Source organism: Arachis stenosperma, chromosome 3, assembly GCF_014773155.1.
Source record: "Arachis stenosperma cultivar V10309 chromosome 3, arast.V10309.gnm1.PFL2, whole genome shotgun sequence".
Classification (NCBI taxonomy): Eukaryota; Viridiplantae; Streptophyta; class Magnoliopsida; order Fabales; family Fabaceae; genus Arachis; species Arachis stenosperma.
Genome location: NC_080379.1, coordinates 32695861 through 32703834, shown reverse-complemented (window position 1 = coordinate 32703834; position 7974 = coordinate 32695861). Strand labels below are relative to the sequence as shown.

The 7974-nt window shown below is 26.6% G+C and overlaps 1 pseudogene; it reads left to right on the top strand.

The window, feature by feature from the left end:
• The first annotated feature begins 3573 nt into the window (after positions 1-3573).
• On the top strand, positions 3574-6144 carry LOC130965843 (UDP-glycosyltransferase 86A2-like; annotated as a pseudogene).
• The last annotated feature ends 1830 nt before the right edge of the window (positions 6145-7974 follow it).

The following is a 7974-nucleotide window of genomic DNA, read 5'->3' as shown; positions in this document are numbered from 1 at the left end:
TGGTTAGGACAATCCTAAGAAAGTAAAATCTAAAAGTTTTATTCTATAATTTAATAAATATAGAAAAATTCATATGAGTTTTATTTTTTATGTAAGGACAACTATATTTCATTTTTTGTGTGTGTATATATATATATAATATGATTTTAATAATGGTAATTAATAATCTTGTAACTAATTTTTTAAGCTGAAAATGCATGATATCATGTCTTAGCAAATAAAATACCAAAATTAAATTTTTTTCCATCTATTTTCTTACTTTAATTACATATAGTGAATTTTTTTGTTTAAATATAATATTTAAAACTTTAGGCATATCTTCATAATCAATCATAAAAAAATGTCTTTTTTTTTAACTTTACTTTAAATAAGTAAAAGCGATGAGAAATAATTCAAAGGAGATAAACAGACCTAAAAGTAAATGTAAACTCATTTTTATACTTAAATTTTTTTCTTTTTATTTTTTATTGCTTCTTTTTTACTCTATGTTTACTTTGAACTTTTTTTTATCTAAGTGATTATTATTAATATTCATAAATGTTCAATTATGAATATTATAATAATCAATATTTATTAAATGATGTTATTGATTCTATATAACTAACTGAAGGTTATGAAATAAATAAAATTAAAAATTAAAATACAAATAATATATAGTTAAAAAACATATCAATTGCTATAAAATTCCTTGGATTTCACAAATCAAAGTGCAAGTTTAGAATTTGATTCACTTGACTTTATATTCGAAAAACATATTTAGTTAATTTTAAAATTAGAACTCCTCTTATATATATATATATATATATATATATATATATTGTGTCATTATACAAAAAGAAAATATGATATGTATTTCCATGATCTAAATGCATGCTTATGTAAATAATTGAATTTTTGAACTTTTAGTTAAATATTATTTTATTAAATCTCATCTCATTATGATTTTAGACAAATATGTAATGTTTTAGACAAATATGTAATGTTTTATTGAGTTATTGTTAAATAAACTAATAAAAATAAACTTATAAAATTGATAATGCTTATGGTTATGGTTATGTTAAGTTACAAAAAGAAATACAATTCTACGTTAAGTTATAAATACCAACTTTTATTTTTTTTTTCTTTTACTGATCTTATTTTTATGTTTTTACTTTATCTCATATTTTTATTTTACTATACCAAATAAAAAATGATATATTTGTGTTATATTTCAATATTTATTTATAAATACAAATTTAAAATATAAATTAATTTTAACGAAATACTTGAATATAGATTGAATATAATTATTTTTATTTAAATATAAAATTTCACATACAAATTATTAAAATAATCTAATCAAATTTAACATTAAACAAAAAAAATTAAAATAAAACTCATATGAATTTTTCTATATTTATTAAATTATAGAATAAAACTTTTGAATTTTATTCTCTTTTAAGATTGTTCTAACCATTTGATTTCAGACTTTACTTTTTTTTTAAAAAAAATAATTATAACTATTCTTACTTTTTTCTTTGATAAATAACTATTTTTACTCTTATTATTATTATTATCATTATTTATTTTTTGAATTTTATCTTTTTTTATGTCAACATCTAATATTTATTAGACTCCTAAAAATGTCATATCATATCTTTTTTGGACCTCCTAAAAAAAGTCCAACAACAAATTAATCATCATTAACAAAACATTATTACATTTATATTGTTGTCTACCTCTATCACTCATATGTCAACTCCTAAAATACACCACCTATTTTCAATAGAGAAATTCTCCATATACAAGCATTTTTTTATACAAGTCTTTACAAGTTATTATATTAGCGCTCTTGAACGTTACTGCAGCACGTTCTTCTTCCTCTTCCTCTTCTTCTTCTTTTCTTTCGTTTCTTACTTTCTCTTTCTCCTTCTTCAACCGTTACTGCACAATTTCACTGCACCGTCTTCTTCTTCTTGCTGCACATTCTTCTTCCTCTTCCTCCTCTTCTTCTTCTTCTTTTCTTTCGTTTTTTGCCTTCTCTTTCTCTTTCTTCATTTACGTGCTTTTCTCTTTGTTTTCTTTTTTCGTTATTCTTGATTTCCATTATTTTTTGATATCAAGCTCTGAAATCATTTTTGAAGAAGAAGAAGCAGCAGAATATGAGGAGAAGAAAGAGAAAGAGTTCTGAATTATGCATAAAGTGTCCTTTGGGTGTATTTTCTATAATCGTTTGGGTGTATTTTCTATAATCGTTTGGGTGTATTTCTGAAGTTTCATTATTTTCAAAACGATTTCAAAGCTTGATTTCAGAAACCATGAAAATCGAAAAAAAAGAAGTAAGAATACCAGTAATAAACGAGTAAAACAACTAATGAAAAGGCAAAGAGAATAACGAAGAAATATCGTTTGGGTGTATTTTCTATAATCGTTTGGGTGTATTTTCTATAATCGTTTGGGTGTATTTTCTATAATCGTTTGGGTGTATTTCTGAAGTTCTATTATTTTCAAAACGATTTCAAAGTTTGATTTCAGAAACCATGAAAATCGAAAAAAAAGAAGCAAGAATACCAGTAATAAATGCAAGTAAAACAACTAATGAAAAGGCAAAGAGAATAACGAAGAAATATCGTTTGGGTGTATTTTCTATAATCGTTTGGGTGTATTTCTGAAGTTCCATTATCTTCAAAACGATTTCAAAGCTTGATTTCAGAAACCATGAAAATCGAAAAAAAACGAAACAAGAATACCAGTAATAAACGCAAATAAAACAACTAATGAAAAGGCAAAGAGAATAACGAAGAAATACATGGAGGAGGAGGAAGAAGAAGAAGAAGGAGAAGAAGAGGAAGAGGAAGAGGAAGAGGAAGATGAGTTGTTCATAATCCACGGTGAGTGAAGAAGAAGAAGAAGAAGAAGAAGAGGAAGAGGAAGAGGAAGATGAGTTGTTCATAATCCACGGTGAGTGAAGAAGAGGAAGAGGAAGATGAAGAGGAAGATGAGTTTTTCATAATTCACGGTGAGTGAAGAAGAAGAAGAAGAAAGAAGAAGAGGAAGAGGAAGAGGAAGAGGAAGAGGAAGAAGAGTCGTTCATAATTCACGGTGAGTGTAGCGCTTTGGAAACTAAATAACGCATTAAAAGACTCTAATGTGTAGCAACTTGTAAAACTTGTAAGTCAAAAAGACTTGTATGTGTAGCAAGCCTCTTTTCAATATTTGCTGAAAATTTTCTTCTTCAGCACCATAGTATATTCTTAATTTTTGTTACATGTAATATACTCGTAATAAAATTATCCTTATTTGATATTGACTTATTGTATTGTTATAAAAATTATTGATGTTACGTAATGATATTTTTATTTTTATTCTATTTTATATAAAAAAATATTTTTTTTTACAAAATATTTAAATAATATTTTTTATTTTATTTATAAAATATACAATTTTTTTAGTAAAATTAAAATAATATATACTTTAATTTATTGACCAAATACTGTTATTATTATAGCCAGCATCATGATACATATGTGCCTAATAATAAACTCCTTCCAAACTAGAATCTCATCAAAGCAAAGCACTAACCATTTTCTTTCCATGGCAACATACCAAGGTTCTCGCCATGCCCTACTCTTCGTCTATCCACTCCAAGGCCACGTCATTCCGGCGGCCAACCTCGCCATCAAGCTCGCATCCTGAGGTTCACCTTTGTTAATTCACTGCATTTAGAGGTAGGGTACGGTTCGGATATATCTGCGAATAAGGTAGGATACGAGTTTAGGGTGTACTCTATTCTATTCTACTTGTACCTCATATATAACACATATTTTATAAAAATTAAGTATATAACGAAGAAAGTGATGAGAGTTGAACCCACAACTTCTCTTATGTAATAACTTATAATAACTGAACAAATACTAAATTAGTTAGTTAATTAGTAATTTAAAATATTAGTTTTTAATTTTTTATGTTATTAATATATATAAAATTCGAAATGATTGAATTTTATATTTACTTTAAAAAAATTTGATATTTTAAGGAGTAAAATAGGATAGAATAAGGTTTAAAACTTTAGAATACGGATAGTATTAGGATTGAAAAATTTTCAACTTGCGAATAGAATAAGATAAAATTTTAATAAAATTTTCAACCTACGAGTAAGGTAGGTTTCTATCCTACCCTACCCTATTCATTGCCAGCTCTAGTTGCTTGGTTGCGGACACGTTCTTTGTTTGGCCATCTGCCATAGCTACGAAGTTTGGCCTTGCTTACGTGTCATTTTGCAAAGAACCGTCATTTTGCTTGCCATGGTAATTAACTAAGTAAAATCATTCATCATATTTCATTTTTTTTTTCAATTTCCTTAGCATATTTTAATTCATCATGTTGAATATATATATATATATATATATATATATATATATATATATATATATAAAGTAGAAATTGATGTATAGTTAAGTTTATGTGAAATTGATTGTTAAAATTTAAAAATTGTTAAATAATTTAATGATTAAACTAAATTATCATGTAACAGTTTATAATTTATCGTTAATAACTTCACATAAAATAAATGCATTTAAGTTTCTACATAATCAATCACTACTCTATTTATGATGCTCGATGATGATAATTGTTGTGATTTTTTTTTTCTTTCAAAAGAAGTCTAAGATGATAGATAAAAATATACTAATAATTATATATTTTTAAAAATTTTAATTTATGAATATACTATAAACACATAATAAGAAATTTGAGTTCTATTAGCTGATCAACAATATGGGTTTTGCTAAGGAATAATTTTTTTTCTTTAACTAGCAATCAGTAAATAAAATAATTGACAAACAAATATTAAAGAAAATTAAAGAAAGAGAAATTTGAGGGAAAAAAAAAAAGAAAGATATTTACTGATTGTTGGCTTTAAGAAATTAGTTTCAATTCTTTTCTCCAACAATATTTAGTCAAAATAGAGACAATATATTGGTTTAAAAAAGTTTGTTATTTACATTTAACTAAAAAATATTATACATAATATTTAGTATATGTTGGTATTCTCTTATTTTATGTATATGTATAAATATATATAATAAGTCCAAAAAGCTAAGGAAACATTTTTCCTAATATCATCACATAAACTCAAAGTACAGTATGCACTTATTGCATAGCGAAGTCGTCATCTATTTGTCTTTACCACTTTTCACAATTCACATGCTTCTTTTCTATATTTTGTTTTGTCTCTTTGTAACCATGTTCGTTAACTTCATTCCTTTAATTTATATGAACACTTCCCAGTTCACATGGTGCATTGTTGCCAACACTTACGTGTATTATTAATCATTTCTTCATATTGAAAGTATTTGACCATTTTAAGGGAAAAAAGGAGCTTTTTGTTTTCTTCAGACATGAGGAAAGATTCCATTGACTACTTACCTGGGGTGGAAACAATTGATCCAAAGGACCTAACATCATATCATCAAGAATCAGAAGACACATCCACAATGTTCCACCAATTAATTTCTGCTTCCTTCATTGATGCTAAAGGTGCAGATTTTGTGCTATGTAACACAGTTCAATTGGGCCCATTTTTGCAACTGGGTTCACCAAAACAATCATGGCCACTAGCCTATGGGCCGAGTCAGACTGCACCCAATGGCTCAATTCCAAGCCTCATGGTTCGGTCTTGTATGGGTGTTTAGGCCCAATGTTGTGGGCTCAGTTGAGGTTGATCCACTGCCCGTTGGATTTCGGGAGGCGATTCGTGACCGTGGGATGGTAATACCTTGGTGTAGTCAAACCCAAGTCTTGGCCCACCCTGCTATTGGAGGATTTTTGACTCATTGGGGTTGGAATTCGATATTAGAAGGCATTTGGTGTGAGGTTCCATTGTTGTGTTTTCCTTTGATGTATGATCAGATTACCAATAGAAAACAAGTGGTGGATTATTGGAAGGTTGGGATTAATTTAAAGTGATCCAACGGTGATTGCGAAGGAGGAAGTCTCGAAGAATGTTAGCCGTGTTTGATGGGCGGACCTTTAGGAGACCAACTAAAGACTACAATCAAAGAGATCAAGAAAAAAGTGGAAGATGCGCTGAGCCCTAGTGGATCTTCAGAGAAAAATATGGAATACTTCATCAAAGATCTGAATACCAAATCCCATGGCCAATGAGCTTTGAGCCTTTGATCAATTTTCTAAAATAATAAACCAATTATGTATTGGTATATTTTTTTAGTTTAATTTTAATATACTTATAATATAAATAATTTTACTAAATCTTTTAATCAAATTCATACATTCATATAAATTTTAAGTGATAAATTTAAAAATTAATTACTTTTATTGATATATCAATATATGATTAATAATTGACTATTTTTTACATTAACAAATTGTAAAAATTAAAATAATATTTTTATATTAAAATACAAAATATACATAAGAAAATTAAATATATATTTATATACAAATATATAATAACAAATTTAACTGTGTAAATAGTATTTTTATTTTTTTTATGAATAATTTTATTAGCATAATCAACATTTATGTGTAGAAATAAGAAATGGTTATTGTTTTATGGATTTTGCTAAGATGTGCCATAATGGCACATTTTAAGAATAATAAAAATTTTTATTAAAAATTATTATAAAAAAAATATTTTTATATATTTAATGCATTAAATGCATCAAAAATTTAAAAGATTACTATTAAAGTAAAGTACATTTTTTATCTTTAATATTTTTAAAATTTTTAAAAATTATTTATAATATTTAATTTGATTCAATTTTATTCTTAATGTTTTAATAAATTTTAATTCTATTATTATTGTCAATTTTTTAAGAGTTAATAATTAATTAGTTGTCTTCGTTTAACTGCATTTGAGATACAAATAAGTTGTACACATGTAAACCATTGAAGTATGGCACTTATCAACCATTTAAATATAACACTTGTCGATTATTGGAACTACTACTATCCTTTTATATATAAAGGAGATATGCTATAAAGATACTGCTGACTGTTCCACTTCAGTGTACTGTGTAGACTTAGAAAATAAATTATTCAATCGTGATTTATAGAACTTCCTTATTTGTTTGTGTTTCAGGTTCAGTTTGTGTGTTTGTTTGTACTTCAGGTTTTTGTGTTTAAATTTTTAATTTTTTGAATTTTAAACTTCATCTTGGATTAGTTTTTTAAATTAGAAAAGGGGTGTATGTTCAACGTGGATTGTACATTAGATGTAGACTGTTGTTTAGGTGTGGACTTTGTTTTAGATGTGAATTTTGTTTTTGTTTTAGTTGTAGAGTTTGTGATAGATGTGAGTTGTGGTTTAAATTAGGCCAATTCTTCGAGATAAGGAGGACAAATCTACACATATAGATTTTTGCTGTTTGAATTTTAGAATGACAAGTATCCATTGAATACGTTAATAGGACAAATTCAACAGTAATTAAGAGTCCATTTGGGAAGTACCAAAAGCTACTTTTTTTTTTTTTGAATTATGAAAAGTTACAGTAAACGTGTTTGGCATCATTTCAAAGAAGAATTTTTGACTTTTCAAAAAGTTAATTTATAACTTTTAGAAGAAGTAAAAATAGATGACTTATCTCTTTTTTCATAAGTCATTTTATTACTTCCATGAAAAAAAATTGATTTCAAAACAAAAAAATTTACTTTCATTCTTGATTCTGTGAAAAAATATTTCCTGTTTCTGCTGGAAATACTGGCCCTCCACCACCATTTTCACGCAAGGTTCCATCTTCTAGAAGCACTGGCCTTCCACCATCTTCACGCAATGTTCCATCTACTGGAAGTGTTGGCCCTCCACCACCATTTTCACGTAATGATTCATTTGCTGGAAGTATTGACTCTTCACCACCATCTTCTGTTCCATCTGAACCAGCATATATTCCTTCTAGGTATTTTTTTTATCATTTTATTATTCTATTTTTATTATTAAATTTGTATTGAACATTGTGTGTGCTATGAAATCTCACT